At 41.1% G+C, this 20436-nt stretch overlaps 1 protein-coding gene across 2 annotated transcripts in view; it reads left to right on the plus strand.

The window, feature by feature from the left end:
• Nucleotides 1-4131: 4131 nt before the first annotated feature.
• LOC132820843 (uncharacterized protein C21orf62-like) overlaps nt 4132-20436 on the plus strand; it is a 62831-nt gene continuing 46526 nt past the window's right edge. Inside the window, exon 1 of one of the 2 annotated variants that reach the window (XM_060833189.1) lies at nt 4132-4219. The gene's annotated coding sequence lies outside the window, so the exon portion shown is untranslated. Of the gene's footprint in view, nt 4220-19520; nt 19604-20436 lie in introns of those variants that run through there. The other variant, XM_060833191.1, reaches the window with a different exon arrangement.

A 20436-nucleotide genomic window follows, 5' to 3' on the forward strand; every position in this document is an offset into this window, starting at 1 on the left:
GTGGCAGTTGGAGTTAAATTTGGATAAATGTGAGGTATTGCATTTTGGTAAAACAAACAAGGGGAGGATTTATACAATTAAAAGTAGGACCTTGGGTGGTATTGCAGAACAAAGAGACGTAGGGGTTCAGGTTCTTTGAAGTTTGCATCACATATAGATAGGGTGGTTATAAAGGCATTTAGTGTGTTTGCCTTCTTGCTTGGATCTTTGAGAATAAGAGTTGGATTGTCAAGATGAGGCTGTACATGACGTTGACGAGTCCTTTTCTGGAGCACTATGCCCAGTTTTGGTCACCCTGTCATAAGAAGGATATTATCCAGGTCTGCACTGGATATCCTGAGAGCTGCCATGATGCTTACCTACTGAAAAGCTCATAGGTTCCTATCTCCTTCCGAGATCTTTGTGCTATACAGTGATGGCTGAGCTTTAAGGGATTAAAGGAATTCATGGAGTTAACTCCTACAAACATGATTCCTGACACATTTATGAAACCTTCAGCCTAATACAGAACAAGAATTCAGCACTGCTCACACTTCATCCAGGCCCATAGTGGAACAGAGCTGAAAATGTGTTGCTGGAAAAGCGCAGCAGGTCAGGCAGCATCCAAGGAGCAGGAAAATTGACATTTCGGGCATGAGCCCTTCTTCAGGAATTTTCTCCAGCATCTGCAGTCCTCACTTTCTCCCATAGTGGAACAGACCATAGGCCTTAAGATAAGCTTTTATTATAAAGCCTTGTGGTGTATGCCAGAAAGGACACCCCACATCATTGTGCTATACCATTCTCTTCACAATTGGAGCCACAAAAAGAGGATGGTCTGAATGCAGAGAAAATGGGCGACCAACAACAATCTTCTGAGGATAAGATGAGGATCAGAACATTGAGTAGGAGGGACAATCAAAAAAGCATGACCGAGAAATGCATTACTGACCCCCCAGATGCTATAGAAAACTAATTTACTGAGTGATTTTCTGAATTCTCATCTTTTCTGAGTGGGCGGCACGGTGGCACAGTGGTTAACACTGCTGCCTCACAGTGCCAGGGACCTGGGTTCAATTCCCGTCTCAGGCGACTGACTGCGTGGAGTTTGCACGTTCTCCCCGTGTCTGTGTGGGTTTCCTCCCACAGTCCAAAGATGTGCAGGTCAGGTGAATTGGCCATGCTAAATTGCCCGTAGTGTTAGGTTAGGGGTATGGGTGGATTGTGGGTCGGTGTGGACTTGTTGGGCCGAAGGGCCTGTTTCCACACTGTAAGTAATCTAATCTAATTGAAACCCAATTCTTAGATGAGTGAGCTCAGTTTAGACTTCCTTTAAGGGGTTTCTTTTTGTTGCTTTTATAGCAAGCATCCCCTGTTTCATGGCCATGTTGACCCTGTTATTGTTGTAGTCATGTCTTTCCAGATTGTGTTCCTGAGTTCCTAATTGAGATAGAGTGTAAGTTGCTAAACAGATGTCTCATTATCCATCTGATTGAATGCTTCACATCTTGAAATTATCCATTTTCAAGTACCTACACATTGCATGACCTACTGCCCATTAGGGAAAGGGCAGCAGTGAGACAAGGAACTAACATTGCATGGGGCTATGGTTAGGTCACTTTTAAGTCTACAGTCAGTATATGATGACCAAGTGTTGTTTCGTGAAATTTTTCATGATAAGCAGTCTGAGAAATTTCCTTTTGACCCTCTCATCATTGCTCAGCTTTCAATGTTTTAGGATGACTGTTCAGTTGCCCTCGTGTAATTGGGTATATATAGAACAGCTTTGACCCTGTGAGAGGCAGCGTTTTGTGCAGCTTTTCCTAGCAGCCAGTGTATTATGTCAGAAAATGGACACTTAAAGCTGCCCATTGTATATCTCCCAGCCTTGAAGCTGGAAGATATACAATGCTGTCCCTTGAAAAGCTGCTAGATAGAATGAACAATTCCCTCCTAAGGTGTGAGGAATCAGTGATTCCATACTCTCACTTACATGGTGGGGTGTAAAAGTGCAGGTCAAGTCCTAGCACCATTATTACGCATACACTTAACATCAATGTAAAGTGCAACACCTTGACTGTAGCCATCAACATCACAGTTCAAGGATCTCCAAGGTCTGGGTCTATCTGCATTTAAGGAGTCAGATGTTTGTGAGGGATGGGCAATGCTTGGTAATTACAACTTCTTCCAACCTGACCATCTTTCACATGGATGTGACTTAACCAGGTCCAATAGTGACAAAGACAGACATTGTGCACATGAAGATACATTTACAGAAATGCAACTTTTTGTCCCTGTGTCACAGTTGTGTCTTTTCATCGTTTCCATCTCACATCCCCAACTGGAGTGAAGGGAGCCTATATGCAGCTGAGATGGTGGTGCTGGAAAAGCACTGCAGTTCAGGCAGCATCCGAGGAGCAGAAGAGTCAACGTTTCCGGCAAAAGTCCTTCATCAAGTCAAAAAGTGTTGTCAGCGGCTTAAGTGAAAGTAACAGTCAAATGTAAAAAGGCTGCGGAAGCCATAACAATCCTGTTGAAGGGCTTATGCCGGAAACATCGACTCTCCTGCTCCTGCACCTTCTGTGCTTTTCCAGCGCCACACTTTTCAACACTAATGGTAAGCACTTACGATTGCAGCAATGGAATGCAGCTTCAGATACACATCCAGCAGAAACTCTGAGTGTTGGGTCTCCAGGGCAGTCACTAACTTCTCCATAGAGACAGTCAAATACATGCATGCTGAAACCAGCCCCTTACTGATAATGTTGGTGTATGATGTGGAGGAGCCAGTGTTGAACTGGGGTGGACAAAGTTAAAAATCAAACAACATCAGGTTATAGCAAAAGATTACAGTGTCATGCAACTGCAAAGATTAGATTACTTACAGTAGTGGAAACAGGCCCTTCAGCCCAACAAGTCCACACCAACCTGCCGAAGCATAACCACCCATACCCCTACATTTACTGCCCACCTAACACTATGGGCAATTTAGCATGTCCAATTCACCTGACCTGCACATCTTTGGACTGTGGGAGGAAACCGGAGCACCCGGAGGAAACCCACGCAGACACGGGGAGAACGTGCAAACTCCACACAGTCAGTCACCCGAGGTGGGAATTGAACCCGATCTCTGGCGCTGTGAGGCAGCAGTGCTAACCACCGTGCCTAGATTACTTTTAAGGAGAAAGTGAGGACTGCAGATGCTGGAGATCAGAGCTGAAAATGTGTTGTTAAGATTGCTGTTTAAGTCTTCCATCGTTTAGAATGTGTTGCAAGTTTCGGTTCAATGTTGGTGTACCCCTTCATCCTTCAACCTGGCCTACTGGCTGCCCTATCTGCAGTTTCTGAGCAATACCATGCATTTTGACAATGGCCTAGACCATGGGATTATCCTCTGCCTGGGACTATGCTGTCGCCTGGTCTCCAGTTATCTCCAGAGGCCCTGAGGCATTTCTTCCTGAATGCTGAAGATAGAGCACTGCCCTCCTCTCCACCACCCTGTCCACCAGGGCCTCCAGTCAGCTAAGCAGGCTGCCAGCTTCCCTTTCAGGGTATATGTCCCTAGTTGTTATTGTTGATTAACACAGCTTCGGGACCAGTTCCTGGCTTGCAGCATCCAAAGGTGTGCAACTGAGCTTTATATATGGAGCTAGTGGCATAAACCTCACAAAATCTACGTCACAAAGAGGCTTTCTGCCTTCCCTGTTCCATGATTCCACATGAAGAACTGAATGCATAATTTATGAGGTGAAGAGCAGACGATTGCGTGAGAAAAGTTGCTGTGTGCCACAGTGGATGGGCGTCATGAATCTCCCTCGACAAAACACTTGCACACAAAATGGGAAAATTCAGCTCAATGTGTTTTGACTGAGTTCAGTTGGTGAAATTGTTGTGTTGTAAAGTCAAATTTTATCTCACGTTTTTAAGAGTCTGTGGAAATGCTAAACTAGGAAGCAAGTTAGAAGCCGTAATTGTAAATGAAGGATATTTGTCTCCCTGCTGTGTTAATAATTAAATGTGGACCTTGGGCTGCCCTTCTTCTTAAAAGTGTTGCTATGACAACAGCTGGGGGGTTATGGCCTCCACTGAGCATTGAAAGAAGCAAGTCCAAGATCACAAAGCACATTCCTTCACTTCTAGATTTACAAGTGTTGTCAAAGGGATAGTTGGTATGAGACATGAGATAATGCAGTTCACTAACTGATTTAAGCTGACGAGAGACAACAGAACCTTGCAAAAGGTAAGAAAAGTATTCTTTTGCCTGAGTCTGCTGTCTCAGGTTTTAGGTGTTCATGCCTTTTTTTTGCATTTATTACTGTTATTTTTATTTTATTCATCATCAATAATTCAGTGTTAAAACAAGGAAATTTGGAAAATAAGGAGCGCTTAAAGGGGTTTCCTTGCATATACATAGAGGAATTGCTTATTAGTACAGCAAATTTGTTATTTATGTGTTTCAAGTTACATAACAAATGCTAAATGTGTTACAATCATCACAGATTCTAAGTGAAAAGAAGTCCTTCTGGGGTAATAAAAATGAGTGCAAAGTAAGGGCAAGCAGGTTCCTTCTTGGCTCACTTAGGCTCCAGATTTTGGGAACATTTTCAGTCACTGAAGTTGTTTGAACACATTGTGTAGTCCAGATGGCTTGGCTCATCATGGAGATTCAATGTATTATCCTCAGTTTCCATTTCCGTGAACTATTTTAATATTTAACCCTTTGGTTAACAAACAAGTGAAAAAATTGATTTTAAGACAGCAGCATGGCATTGTCTTCCATTTACTATCTTAGTTACTAATTTCCAACAAAGTGGTGTTCGTTGTACCTTGTTCTGATTAGCATTTGTTTACAGGTGGGTTGAACAGATGATTGCTGGGAATTCATAATCTATTCCCAGGAATAGATTAGATTAGATTACTTACAGTGTGGAAACAGGCCCTTCGGCCCAACAAGTCTACACCAACCCTCCGAAGGACCCACCAGACCCATTCCACTACATTCACCCCTTCACCTAACACTAGGGGCAATTTAGCATGGCCAATTCACCTAACCTGCACAACTTTGGATTGTGAGAGGAAACCGGAGAACCCGGAGGAAACCCACGCAGACACAGGGAGAATGTGCAAACTCCACACAGACAATGCCTGTGGCTGGAATCGAACCTGGGACCCTGGTGCTGTGAGGTAGCAGTGCTAACCACTGTGTCACTGTATACATGGGACATTTTCAATAAACACAGCAACAAATTCTGATCGATAGTGAAATTTTGAAAGAACGTACAACTTCAAAAAATACATGGATGAGGACTTCAAGCATATGGAACAAGTGCATAAAATTGGGATTCGTGCATTTTTAGTGGTAGTTATGTCACTAAACTTAATGGGCCAAAGGGCCTTTTCTACGCTGTATGAATCCATGAATTTATAAAAACTGGACTCAATGAGGTTCACTGACAGAAGTGGCAGATGGAGTTTAATTCAGATAAAGGTGAGGTGCTGCATTTTGGGAAAGCAAATCTTAGCAGGACTTATACACTGAAAATGTGTTGCTGGAAAAGCACAGCAGGTCAGGCAGCATCCAAGGAACAGGAGATTCGACGTTTCGGGCATAAGCCCTTCTTCAGGAATGAGGAAAGTGTGTCCAGCAGGCTAAGATAAAAGGTAGGGAGGAGGGACTTGGGGGAGGGGCGATGGAGATGTGATAGGTGGAAGGAGGTCAAGGTGAGGTTGATAGGCCAGAGTGGGGTGGGGGCAGAGAGGTCAGGAAGAAGATTGCAGGTTAGGAAGGCGGTGCTGAGTTCGGGAGATTTGACTGAGACAAGGTGGGGGGGAGGGGAAATGAGGAAACTGGAGAAATCTGAGTTCATCCCTTGTGGTTGGAGGGTTCCTAGGCGGAACAAGGACTTATACACTTAATGGTAAGGTCCTAGGGAGTGTTGCTGAACAAAGGGACCTTGGAGTGCAGGTTCATAGCTCCTAGAAAGTGGAGTCGCAGGTAGATAGGATAGTGAAGAAGGCGTTTGGTATGCTTTCTTTTATTCGTCAGAGTATTGAGTACAGGAGATGGGAGGTCATGTTGCAGCTGTACAGGACATTGGTTAGGGCGCTGTTGGAATATTTCGTGCAATTCTGGTCTCCTTCCTATCGGAAAGATGTTGTGAAACTTGAAAGGGTTCAGAAAAGATTTACAGGGATGTGGCCAGGGTTGGAGGATCTGAGCTACAGGGAGAGGCTGAACAGGCTGAGGCTGTTTTCCCTGGAGCATCAGAGGCTGAGGGGTGACCTTATAGAGGTTTACAAAATTATGAGGGTCATGGATAGGATAAATAAACTAAGTCTTTCCCCTGGGGTTGGGGAGCCCAGAACTAGAGGGCATAGGTTTAGGGTGAGAGGGGAACGATATAAAAGAGACCTAAGGGGCAACTGTTTCACGCAGAGGGTGGTACGTGTATGGAATGAGCTGCCAGAGGATGTGGTGGAGGCTGGTACAATTGCAACATTTAAGAGGCATTTGGATGGATATATGAATAGGAAGGGTTTGGAAGGATATGGGCTGGGTGCTGGCAGGTGGGACTAGATTAGGTTGGGACATCTGGTCGGCATGGACGGGTTGGCCCAAAGGCTCAGTGCGAAAGTGGACTGGTTAAAAGGCCACCTCAGTTATATTAAGAACAGTAAGGCCCATTAACACTAGCCCCTCACATCTCCTTGTGACCACTGCATTCCCTATGCCTCACTCATACCAATCCAGGCTGCCTCATGTCTCCCACACACCCACATGAACTCTCAAACTCTCCATGCTATCTCTCCACTCCCGAAGGTCATCCACATGTTCCATGTCAATGACACAACTCATCCCACTTACTATTTATAGCCTCTATGCCAAGTTAGTGTCAACTCATACCAACCCATTATTCCTCCATCATTCCATGGTCCTTTATAGTAATTAAGCCAACTTAGCACCAAATATACTAACCCATATTGCCTCATCCACCATCCTTTACCGCGGTATAAACAGTTGCAACACACTCAGCACTTATCATGGAAAAGCCTCAGGAGCATGCTGAGGTGAAATAATATAAAGGTCTAAATATCTATTACAGACTTCGCTATATTGTAAAAGCACATTCATTGATAATAGACCATTCAATAAATTGAAATCCTTTCAAGTACTCAATCCTTTAAAAAAAACTTGTATTTGTAGTCCCACATCAAAGACAGCTAATTCCTGTATAAGTCAATCAAGCTGTGATCAACCAGTGCCCTCCAGCCCACAATGAAAATGGCTGTCGAAACAGTGTCAAGAATGTGGTGCTGGAAAAGCACAGCAGGTCAGGTAGCATCCAAGGAGCAGGATGGTCGACGTTTCAGGCATAAGCCCTTCATCAGGAATGAGGCTTGTGGAAGCAGTCAGGTAGTGTGAGTACTATAAGGATAGTTCCTCAGGTTTTTGCCAACAAATACCTATTGAATTGGCAAGCACCATTTTCTTTCAATTATCACTTTTTTGGTTCAAAAGTCAAAAGGTTTGGGATTTAAATGTTTTGACAACTTGATAGTTCCATGGATGTTATCTACTGTTTATAACTATTTTAAACAATCCAGAAGAAGTATCCGTCCTCTTCAAAAGAGCACATGATCTCTCCAAATTTCTGTGATAGGTTGAAACATTTTCCTTCTATTCATAAATAGCATAAATTGTCTTTTGGAAATCTCTGTTACAAAAATTGCTTCTGACTGAAGGCAGTTGTGGATTTAAATCCTCAAGTTGTGGCTGTGTGAAATATTTCCTATATCCACTCTCACCCATGGTTAAAATAGTGGTTGCCAGCTACAGGCCAAGATGCAAAGCAAAAACCTTTGCAAAATTTTGGGCCTTAATATTTTTTGAGGAAGCATTATTTTCCCCTACAACCCACCTTTTTTTTTGTCTTGCATATTTACTGGGTAGGAATGACTACTGTGGAATATGCACACTTTCCCCTTGAGGTCAGGTTTCTTATTTGAATGGAAAATTAAGTTCAATTTCCTTCACACACCATATTAATCAGATGGTGGGTGTGTTTGGAAGGCCATTAAAAACACATCAGGTTTGAAAACTTGAGAAGACAATAGATGTCTTTTAAGGATTTGACGACATTCTGAAATGTAAGTGCTCGCATACCTTCACTCTGACCATCACAATGAGAAGTCATGTACTCAGAAAAGACTATCAACCATTTAGGATCAAGATGAGGAGAAATGATTGTATTGAGAGAGTTGTGGATCTTTGGAATTCTCTACAGTAGGGGTCAATAGATGTTTTGACATTGAGTGTGTACAATAAGAGAGTTAAGGGGACTGATGAAGGGATTTTGCCGGAACATCAATTTTCCTGCTCCTTGGATGCTGCCTGACCTGCTGTGCTTTTCCAGCATCACTCTAAGCTAAACTCTGATTTCCAGCATCTGCAGTCCTCACTTTGCCTTAAGGGGACTAGGACAGAATGAGAAAGTGGAATTCATATAAATGTTCAGCCACGAATTTCAGTGCAGCACTGAGAGGGTGCAGCATTTTAAGAGGTCCATTTTTCAGATGAAGTGCACCGCTGAACCTTCATTCGCCCTATCGGGTTAACATAAAGGTTCCCATGTCACTATTTTAGAAGATTAGCCTGGATTCCTGTTTAAAATTTATCCCTTAATTGATGCCACACAAATAGACTAACTAATCTTCGTTAGTTATGCCAACTTAATATTTGCAAATTGGCTACTACATTTCCTACATTACAGCAATGTCAACACTTCAAACATATTTCATAAGCTATCAAACACTTTGAGATGTCTGGTGGTGATGGTGAATATTGCTAAATAAACATGCACCTTTCTTTCTGTTGGATCTTATTGAATCAAAAGGCTTGAGGATCTGTCTAGCCTAATCTTTATTTTTTATGCTCTTAAGTGAAACCATCATTTCAGGTTTCCTATTACAACTGTGCAGAGTTGCCATAGTTCCACAGAGTGTAAGAAATTTAAATGATCTGTTTTAATCTTTGCTCAGGCTGCAATGAGTTCTTCACCACTGACCTTCTGGCTCTGAAAAAAACCATCAATCTTTGAATGCTCAAACAGATTAAGAAATATTTTTCTTGGTGAAACTGGCAGGCTGTCTCATTAAAGTAAAGGATTTGCATAGTTTCCCCCATGCTAGCTTGACAACATTAAAATCAACAATCAAACAATTAGAACTGGGTATGGCAGAAGGAAACCGACAGGTTACCACTAGTGGATGGCGAGCTAACAGCCAGCTTCCAATACATGTTTAAATGAAGGTTAGAGTTATCACCTCAAACTAAATGGTGGAGTATGCTCCTGATATCAACACTAAGGGTGCATTTTCTTGCCTTAGGTCAATCCTTATATTTCCAGTGGTCAGTCTGATTCACGTGGAGGAATGCAAGAGAAACTCATTCAAATGTGCACCAGATTAATTACAAGATTTAAAGATTTAAGAACATATTCTTGCCTTTTGTAAAGGTCAACCACAATCTATTCTTTTGATCACAATCATCTCTGCTTTTTTTCTTTTGTTGTTTTGTTAAACGTCGCTTTAGGGTATCTTCCAAATATTTGTTTTTGTTTTTAGTAAATCATCCATCTCAGTTACAGCAACAACTTCTCTCAGATGGCACATATTCAATGCCGAGGGGGTTTTAAGCTGCATGTTTTCTTGGGCAAGAGTATTGTGCACATGTCATCACTATGGCAACTCTGACATTCCATTGTCCATGGCATCTTTTTAATACTTTCTTCTAAAACGTAAAACCAAGTTAAAATAAAAGAATTTGTAACAGTAGATTTGGCCAAAACTGTAGCATTTATGTATACAAACATGACAAAGTTTCTTTATCAGATTTTTAAGGAGGTTAAATTTGTTAAAGTTGAAAGAATTTTCAATATTTAGCATATAAAAAGTAAACCAAGGACTCTTGTGGTTCAGTGGTATTGTCCTTACCTCTGAACTAGAAGGCCCAGGTGTACGTCCCACCTGATCCAGAGGTGTGCAATAACATCTCTGAACAGGTTGACTAAAAATACGTATAAAAAGTAAACTTTTTTAAACTTCTCATATGATATTGGGAGAATAAACAGTAACAATTCAATTGCATTCAACTCGTACCAAATGCATGAATGTTTAAATTTACTGTCTGTTTGGAGGATCTAGCCTTGACCAGAATTGGGTTACAGAAAGGTTATAAAATTGGATCCCATCTGGTCCTACTGCATTTCCTGAAGGTGCATCTCTGAAAGCACAGTATCTCAGAATTAGCTGGTTGAAGCGTTGTGGTAGCAGCTTTTGCAGTGAACTGTCAGCCAGCAAAACAGAGAAAATAGGCTGAAAAGTTATTGATGCTCTTGAGGTAGATCATCTGTATCCCAAGCCTCACCGATAGTTCTCCATATAACAAACTTGCAAGTTCATGCAGCCATCAAGAATTGTGCAAGTGGTAGAAGGGAAATCCTGAGTCCAAAAATCTATTAGCTTCCTGCCTATTACATTATTTTCCTATCCTTTATTCCCTAATTACCAAATTGCACTCTCTTGCTCAGAATGTGGACACCCTCTTTCAAATGGAAAGTGTGTTATCTATTAACTGGAAATCATTCATATTGCTGTTTTTCTGCAATGTTTTAGCAAAATACTGAGACTTTTTAAATAGATACTAAAGGCCATCCAGTTTTTGTCCCATTGATAAATGATCACAGAAAGCTGCCCAGGTAATTTATTTTGTAACTTTTCAGTTGCAGGTTGTAGGGATTTCTCTTTATGTTCCCTTCTCACTTTCATTCGCAGAATGTGGGTCACTGGCTAGGCCAGCATTTATTGCCCATCCCCAGTTGCCCCTGAGAAGGTCATACTGAGCTGCCTTCTTGAAACACTGCTATCTAAAGCTGTGCACATAAACCAACAGTGCTACAATGGAGGGAGGGAGTTCTATGACTTTGATCCAGTGGCATTGACGAAGCAACTTCAATGAAGTTTCAATTCAGGATGATGTGTCACTTGGAGAGGCACTTGCAGGTGAGAGTGTTCTCTTGGACCTGTTGTCCTTGTCCATTTAGGTGACATTGATTATGGACTTAGAAGGTGCTGTCTCATGAATGGGGATAAGCAAGAACAAAGACAGTATAGAATCATAGAGACATAAAGATGTACAGCACGGAAACAGACCCTTCAGTCCCACTGTCCATGCTGACCAGATACATCAACCCAATCTAGTCCCACCTGCCAGCACTGACCCATATCCCTCCAAAGCCTTCCTATTTATATACCCATCCAAATGTCTTTTAAATGCTGGAATTGTACCAGTCTCCACCACTTCCTCTGGCAGGTCATTCCATACATGTATAACCCTCTGCGTGAAAAATATGCCCCTTAGGTCTCTTTTATATCTTTCCAATCTCACCCTAAACCTATGCCCTCTAGTCCTGGACTCCCCCACCCCAGGAGAAAGATTTTATCTAGTTATTCTATCCATGCCCCTCGTGATTGTATAAACCTCTATAAGGTCACTCCTCAGCCCCCGATGCTCCAGGGAAAACAGCCCTAGCCTATTCAACCTCTTCCTGTAGCTGAAATCCTCCAACCCTGGCAACATCTTTGTAAATCTTTTCTGAACCCTTTCAAGTTTCACAACATCTATCCATTAGGAAGGAGACCAGAATTGCATGCAATATTCCTTTTAACATATAACCAATTAATTCTCTTTTGGCAACTTAAAGCTGTCCTTAGATTTGTTAAAAATGAAGATCGTAGAACCTGGAACAAAACAACACAGGAACATGCCCTTTCACCCACCATGCCTGTGCCCATTCTAAACTAACCACAACTGTCTGCACATGGTCCATATCCCTCTGTTTTCTGCCTGTTCTTGAGTCTGTCTGAATGCCTCTTAAATGTTGCTCTCATATCTACTTCTACCATCTCTCCTGGCAGCGCATTCTAGGCACTTACCACCCTCTCCGTAGAAAACATGCCTTGTACATCTGCTTTAAACTTTCCCCCTCTCACCTTAAACCCTCACTCCTAGACGCACCTTATAGTGGAGCCACATCAGTTCCTTGAACATCAATTGTTAATAAGATTAAAAATATTCGATGAGAGAGAATGAAAGATCCAGACTAAGTCAGAATTGGATCAGAGAGATCGCTCAAAAAGAGATATCATTTCAGAAGCTCCAGGAAAACCAAAAATAATGTACTTTTTTTTTCAGAACTTATCTCAGAAGGTTCCAATCTATGTCAGATCGATTTATTCCAGAAAGTCGGTTAACCAGATTACACTGACCACCAACATCACCCTTGAACCTCTTCAATGAGTATTAATTTATTAGACTTTACTGTGCTGTCACCTCCTGTGACCCAACCAATCAGAAACTCTCTAGGCAAAATTACTACACAAAGCATACAATTTATGAACCTACTTTATGTCATATGACACTGATAATTGTGTCTTTTCCCATGGCTGTTGCTTTATTGCTGTTGGATTGAGTGTAACTTTGAACTCAAGGTAAAGTTTGGAGTTAAGTATTGAACTAAGAACCTAGAGTACAAATTCCACCTGAACCTGAAGTGATATTCGTTTTTGGGCAATCTCTCCACCTAGTTCTGCCTTAATCTTGATTTTTCATCCGTCTCATCTGGTATTTTTATTGAATGGCTTTAGTAATTGGTGGGCTGCAAGCTCATTGTAAATGAACAAGTGGTTGTATAAAGTTTCTTTAACTTTGCCCTTCTCATGAAGCCAGCCCTACAATATGTAATTGGTCCCTTGCAGTGTGAAGCAGTTTGGATTCATCCCAGTAGCCACTAAATATATTCTGAATAAACCCTAATGCAGTGAAAAGCCAAAATACTGCTTATGTTAAAAAAAATCTGAAATAAAAAGAGAAAAGCTGAAAATACTCTTCAGGGCTGGCAGCATCAATGGAGAGTGAAACTGAGTAAATTAACTCAATTTTAACTCGGTATAAGTGGCTGGATTGGAAAGAAGTAAATTCTTGCTTAATGTTTCAAGACTTAGAATTTAGAATGTCCACAGTGTGGAAACAGGCCATTTGGCCCAACAAGTCCACTCTGACCCTCCGAAGAGTATCCCACTCAGACCCATTCCCCTACCCTATTACTCCACATTTCCCCCGAGTAACATACCTAACCTACACATCCCTGAACACTATGGGAAATTTAGCACAGCTAATTCACCTAACCAATACATCTTTGGTCTGTGGGAGGAAACCAAACCGCCCAGAGGAAATCCACGCAGAGACGGGGACAATGTGCAAAGTCTACACAGACAGTTGCCTGAGGCTGGAATAAAACCAGATACCTAGCGCTGTGAGGCAGCATTGCTAATCACTGAGCCATCATGTTTTGTTTCACTCTGTACAGATCCCACCAGATCTGCTGAGAATATTCAGCATTTCCCATTTTCCATTTGTTATAGCAATAATGAGAAGGTGTGGGTATCAACCACTTGTTGTTGAGGTAGACAGCTACCACTAATTCTTTTTCCCCTGCTTGTCTAGGGATTTTCTGATCAGCTGAAGTGAAAGATAAACACCAGGTAAGTCTCAGTTGAAGAGGCTCTTGTCTTAGTTAATATGATGTAGTTTATTTTTTTTTTCTTTTTTTGTCACTTATATTATTTTGCTGTACTTGGCAACTGGGCTTTCAATTAACAATCTGCTCATTTCTCGAGAAGAAGAATAAAAAAGAAGCATTTTACCTCAAAGCTGAAATTTCAGTACTCTGAGATACAGTGGCATCTGGCAGTCCTAGTGCATGAATCACAAAAGGTTAGCATGCAGCAAGTAATTATGAAATTTGGTAGAACATTGCTGTTTATTATGAGGAGAATTGAATTTAAAAGTAAGGAAATTATGCTGCAGTTATGCAAAACATTACCAAGGCCACATGTGCACAATTCCAGACCTGATTTAAGGATGGATGTAAATGCATTGCAAACAGTTCCGAGAAGATTTACTGAACTAATACCGGGTCAGAATCACATGGCACCAGGTTCTAGACCAACAGGTTTATTGAAATCACAAGCTTTCAGAGTGCTGCTTCTTTGTCAGATGAATTGAAAAAAAGCACACAAGCATTTAATTTTATAGGCAGAGAGATCAAAATATCAGACAAATGGTTTGAGTGGGGTGCTGATAGGCTGAATAATAAATCTCTGCAAGTGATCAAAAGTGTAAGATAGTGTGAGTAAAGTATCAACAACTGAATAGCAAGTGAAGGGATGACCTACAATCAAATTAATTGAGGCAGAGAGAAAATTACAAAAAAAAAATCCACCCCAGTCCACCACCAGCACCTCCATATCAGAACTAATACCTGGAATGGGTGGGTTGTCTTTTGTGAAAATACTTGTAGTCCAGGCTTGTATCTGCTGGAGTTCAGAAGAGTAAGAGGTGATTTGATTAAAATATATCAGATCCTGAAGTGTCTTGATAAGTTGGATGCGGAAAGGATATTTCCTGTAGTGGGAGAATCTAGAATAGGTGTCACTGTTAAAAAAATGCTTCACCCATTTAAGGCAGCGATCAGGAGAACCTTTTTTCGCTTGAATCACTCATGGGTCAGTGGAAGTAGATTTTTTGTTTATTTTTAAGATGGAATTGGACAGTTTCTTGATAATAAAAGGGGGCAAAATGTTAGAACATAGAACATAGAACATAGAACATAGAAAAGTATAGCACAGTACAGACCCTTTGGCCCACGATGTTGTGCCAAGGATTAATCCTCATCTAAAATAAAATGAACTAACCTTCAATTCACTGCTGCCCATGTGATTGTCCAGCAGTCGCTGAAATGTCTCTAATGACTTTGCTTCCATGCGTTCACAACTCTCTTCATAAGGAACCTACCTCTGACATCTCCTCTATACCTTCCTTGTAACATCTGAAAACTATGACCTCTCATGGCAGTCAATCCTGCCCTGGGGAAAAGTGTCTCACTAATGACACTATCCTTGACTCTCATTACTTTGTACACCTCGATCAGGTCACCTCTCTTCCTCCTTCTCTCCAGGGAGAAAAGTCCGAGCTCAATCAACCTCTCCTTGTAAGGCAAGCCCTCCAGTCCAGGCAGCATCTTGGTAGACCTCCTTTGCACCCTCTCCAAAGTCTCCCCATCTTTCCTATAAAAGGGCAACCAGAACTGGACACCATATTCCAAGTGTGGTCTCACCAGGGTTTTGTAGAGCTGCAGCAAAATCTCACGGCTCTTAAACTCAATCCCCCTGTTAATGAAAGCCAAAACACCATATGCTTTCTTAACAACCCTATCCACTTGGGTGGCAACTTTGAGGGATCTATGCACTTGAACACCAAGATCCCTCTGTTTCTCCACACTGCCAAGAATCCTGTCTTTAATCCTGTATTCAGCATTCAAGTTCGACCTTCCAAAATGCATCACTTCGCATTTATCCAGGTTGAACTCCGTCTGCCATTTCTCAGCCCAGATCTGCATCCTGTCTATGTCATGCTGCAGCCTGCAATAGCCCACGATACTAACAACGGCACCTCCAACTTTTATGTCATCGGCAAACTTACTAACCCACCTCTCAACCTCCTCATCCAATTCATTTATAAACACTACAAAGAGCAGAGGCCCAAGAACAAAGCCCTGCGGGATGCCACTCACCACTAACCTCCAAGCAGAATACTTTCCATCTACAACCACTCTCTGCTTTCTGTCAGCAATCAATTCTGAATCCAGACAGCCAAAACTCCCTGTATCCCATACCTCCTGACTTTATGAATGAGCCTTGCTGAACTTCATGTTCACACATCCACTGCTTGACCTTTGTCAAGCTGTCTCATCACCTTCTCAAAGAACTCAAAAAGATTTGTGAGGTATGACCTGCCTCTCATAAAGCCATGCTGATTGCCTTTAATTATGCTATGCTTTTCCAAGTATCCATAAATCCTATCCCTCAGAATTCTTCCCAAAACCTTGCTGACCACAGACGTAAGACTGACCATCTGAGGTTAGCAAAAATATGGAGAATTAGGTTAGTCATGATCTTTTTGAGTGACATAGTAGGCTCAAGGGATCAAATGGCCAATTCCTTCTTCTAATTCAGGTGTTTGTTTGTATTTCTTTTTCAACCTATTTGCAAAACCATGCATAGCTGAAGATGCAACTTTTAACCTTGACTACCGAGTAAATTCGTTAAACAGCAAGGGGGCCAGCAGATTCACTTTAAAGGAATTTGAGACTACATGTGTGAAGACAAATACTAATCTTCAAGCCAATATGGTCTGTTCCCAGTTTTGGTCGAGGTTGATAGGGGAAGAAGTGGCAGGCAGAAAAGAAGACAAAGGAAATCCTGTGACAAGAACAGAACAGTGGAAATCCAGACCTTCCCCAGAAGGCAGCACCACACAAATACAGCCAGTGAACAAAGTCAGAGTTACATACATAACCAGCAGGACCTAGGAACATATCAAATGGAAGATGGTAAACTTAAAGTGACTCAGACAGTATACAGTTAGTCAAAAGCATCAAACATCCCTTCAAAATCATATTGTTTGCTTTCACACACTCCTCACCTACTGACAGTCTGAAAGTTTCCAAGTTGCAGATAAAGCCCAGGCTAGAAAACAGGTCTCAAGACAAATTGGTTGCTAGCTTCAATGGCACTCTTAAACCAATACTCAAGAATGTGGCACCTATGCTTTTCCAGCTATATGGAATATTCTCAGCAACTCAAATCAGATCCAATATTTAAGAAGAACAGTCAATCAGGCGTGAGGAATTACAAACATGTTAGTTTGACTTAATTTAGAGACACTTTTAAAGTAATCATTAAAAATACACCATGGCCTGATTGAAAATGAATTAATAACTTAGCTTCTGAAAAAAGAAGTTTCTGCCTCTAATCTGGTTAACCTTATCCTAGAAATTAGACATCATGGTTTGCTATTTACATAGTTCACATTGATCAATATTCTTTACAAAGCATTCAAGGTATGCACAGGCTATAAGGGTTCACTCTTTTGCATATGCATATAGGGAGCCTCAGGACTGTTTGAAGTCTCTTTTGCAAAATTAGACATGTATGCTGCAAGAGATCACCTTCAGTAACTGTGTATTTTAAAATAGGTATCTAGCCCTGATGCAAGATATCAGGGATGAATAGGTACTGCTTACATCCAGATTTGCTCAGACACAAATGATAGGTAACACAATGAATGACAGGTTTTTTTTTATATTTTACGACAATAATGGACATTTTCCTTTATTTGCATAGTATCATAATATATTGTCTTATTATTCATCCACTGCTCGTATTCATGTCATTTTTGATGGATGTAAAAGGTGGCAGGGACTGGTGTGTAATTGGTTCCTACCACACTTGCCAATTATACCCAGTCAGATTACACCAGCTTCCTGTCATATTGACAAAGACCACAATTATTTAATATGCTCACTTTGGCTCACAATTTGTGTATATGTCACACTGCATGGGCAGCTTTAATGTCTAGCCACTGGTTACAACTGTTTCTGCTGTAAGGACAAGGATCATCTAGAAGGCGATATCCAGCCATGTAAAAATGACATCCTTTTAAATACCTAAAGAATGCTGAAAAAGACCAACAGTCTGTCAGTCCACTTTATGAACAAACCACTATAGGAAGTCGTCTTTTTTTAGAAACGTACATAGTTTCACAACTTCTTGAGGCCCGTTGCATTTTGAAAAGAATGCTCATTATAACAGTGAAGGATGCAATATACCCTAATAAGCAATCCCTTATACTGTTGGTGCTTCGAGAAAAGGTCTAAATTAAAAACCAATTCAAAGAGAGCTGTGCAGATGCAAAGCAAGTGCATCAAAGGAAAGAGAAACAGCTATGATAAACGCCTACCAAACCACTTATCAGACGTCTTAAGAATAACAGGAAGTGCTATCTGCTGCCTCAGTGTTGCTACTGACTTACTTTTATAACTGTACAGGCACATGATGTGACTCAAAACCAAAAGGTGCAAGATAGCTACAATACATTTCTATTTAGTTCATTTAGGTTTATTCTATGAAGCTTTCAGAGCCTCCTGTTTTCTCACTGCACTGCCTGGGAATCCCCATGCAGCAGGTCCACGTCACTTCTGAACTGCATGATATCAACTCTTGAATTTCTTCCTACACACAAGAGCAAATTTCTCCCCCCAGTCTTTCACAATTATTATTGGAAGCACAACAGAGAAGATTCCAAAAGCGGTAAAGAGAAACTAATTAGTTTTAGTACAGGTTCAGTTGAAAAAAAAATTTCCACAAACAGTTGATTTAGAGATATATCATCCTTTATTCTGGTTTTGGAATTACTAAAAAAAAGAAATTGCTCTTTTCTTTTCTGTTCATCTCATGTCAAGACCCTCTGTCTGTCTAAGTCATCAGTCAGGTGACCCGCTTCCAGACAATTGTCCATGTCATTTTTCAGGTGTACCTCCCCGATTGTTCCATTCCAATAAGATTTAGATTAGATTACTTACAGTGTGGAAACAGGCCCTTCAACCCAACAAGTCCACACCGACCCGCCGAAGCGCAACCCACCCATACCCCTACATTTACCCCTTACCTAACACTATGGGCAATTTAGCATAGCCAATTCACCTGACCCACACATCTTTGGACTGTGGGAGGAAACCGGAGCACCCGGAGGAAACCCACGCAGACACGGGGAGAACGTGCAAACTCCTAAATACAGTCTTTAACAGGAAATCATACAGCATTGCAAAGATTGATGCAAGTTTTTTCTACTTAAAATTGAAATAATACTTTATGCAAAAATCTATTTTCCAGTTCTGAATGGCACAAAGTAATTGGTAGTACTGTACATGATGTCTGCATTTATATTGATTAATAATGCTGCCAAACTTAGATTTCCAATAATGTACTTGCTCATTTTGAAGGTATTGTGTAACTTTAAGCAATAGCAGACTTTGTGAAGAGTTAAACCGCAGGAAAGTTTTGGCTGAATGACTACATGGAAAATAAAGAGGGAAATGAAAGAGGCAAATTTTATTAATAGATAGTTAAACATAAGACATTAGAAGCACAAAGACAGCTTTGTCTCGGCTGTAGTTGTGTTGTGATAGACATCCAATCTCTGATGACCACAAATTAAATAAAATAACATTAAATGTTATTAGCATCATCAGCCCTCAGGCCACAGACCTGTTATTCACCAGACTAGCATGTGGAACAGTATGCTGGTAATCTGCCCCACTCAAAGAAATACAACTTGGCAAGACCAATTTCATGTCAAAGAGCATTCAGACAACAGGCTGACTCTGACTGAAAGGAAATGGTGGATATCAGGCAACTTTCTAACTAGTGAAGCCATACCCAAGAAAGAAGTAAACAAAACTGTGAAATTATTAATATTCATGTTTTGGTTTTCTCTTGATCAATTCAGCAAGAAACACAGACTGTTGCATACTAGGCATCGAAAGAATTTCCTTTCAAAATTCTCCAACACATACGGAAGAGGAAATGCTTACAATACTGTGCAGATTAGGCAAACATTGCCATCCAAACAACTGAAACCGGCTAATGTAAGATTCACATAAAAGTAAGTTCATGCTGCATCAGCTTAGGCCACAAGTAAGTGTTGTGATTAATTATTGTTTTTCTTTTGATGAGGAATATTTCAAAGGTTCTGCTAAAACCTACTGATGGTGTCAACAGCTGCCAATATAGGAGAAAAAATGACATCTGCACACTACTGCCCACCTCCTGTCGTGTAGACGCTAAATATCATGTGCTTAAGAGCCATGACGGTTAGTGAGGTGGGGCTGGATGCATTCATGCATATACCAAAGTATACAAAGTGAGAGTATCATGACGTCAGTCAGCATCAAAGGCCAATTTAATGCCCAACCTGTTATTTTGACCTTGATACTCTAGTTGCTGCTTGCTCTTAAATATTTACTGCTGAACATCCATTCAATATCCCTCCCTCCAGCATAATTTAAAACATCATCATTCAAATGGCTGTTTAACTGTTTATTACTTTCTAATTGCTCTTATTCAGTTTGTGGAAACACTGACCACTTTGGAAGAGTTTGTAAAAGTTGGTACAAATCTGCAGGAAGTGCAGTTGTATATTTGGAAGGTGTCAGTTGCTACAGCGCTGATTAAACCACATACTCTGAGTCATAGGGGCTACATTTGTGGAAATGCTTAGTCTGCAGCAACAAAGGAAGATGGAGAAGAGGCAGGAAAGAAGACAAGTTGCTCAGGGGCAGAGGAGAAAGAGAGAGAGAAAGGTTCTAGATGCCTCAGTCTTCAGGGAGTGCTTCTCCTATCTGTCCAGCCAGCCAGGTGAGATGTGTTCAGTGGCTGTGATTCAAGGAAGTGGTCACAGAATTTTCACTTATTTTGGAACCAGACCTTTAGCTTCAG

Source organism: Hemiscyllium ocellatum, chromosome 12 (genome assembly GCF_020745735.1).
Source record: "Hemiscyllium ocellatum isolate sHemOce1 chromosome 12, sHemOce1.pat.X.cur, whole genome shotgun sequence".
In the NCBI taxonomy this organism is placed as follows: Eukaryota; Metazoa; Chordata; class Chondrichthyes; order Orectolobiformes; family Hemiscylliidae; genus Hemiscyllium; species Hemiscyllium ocellatum.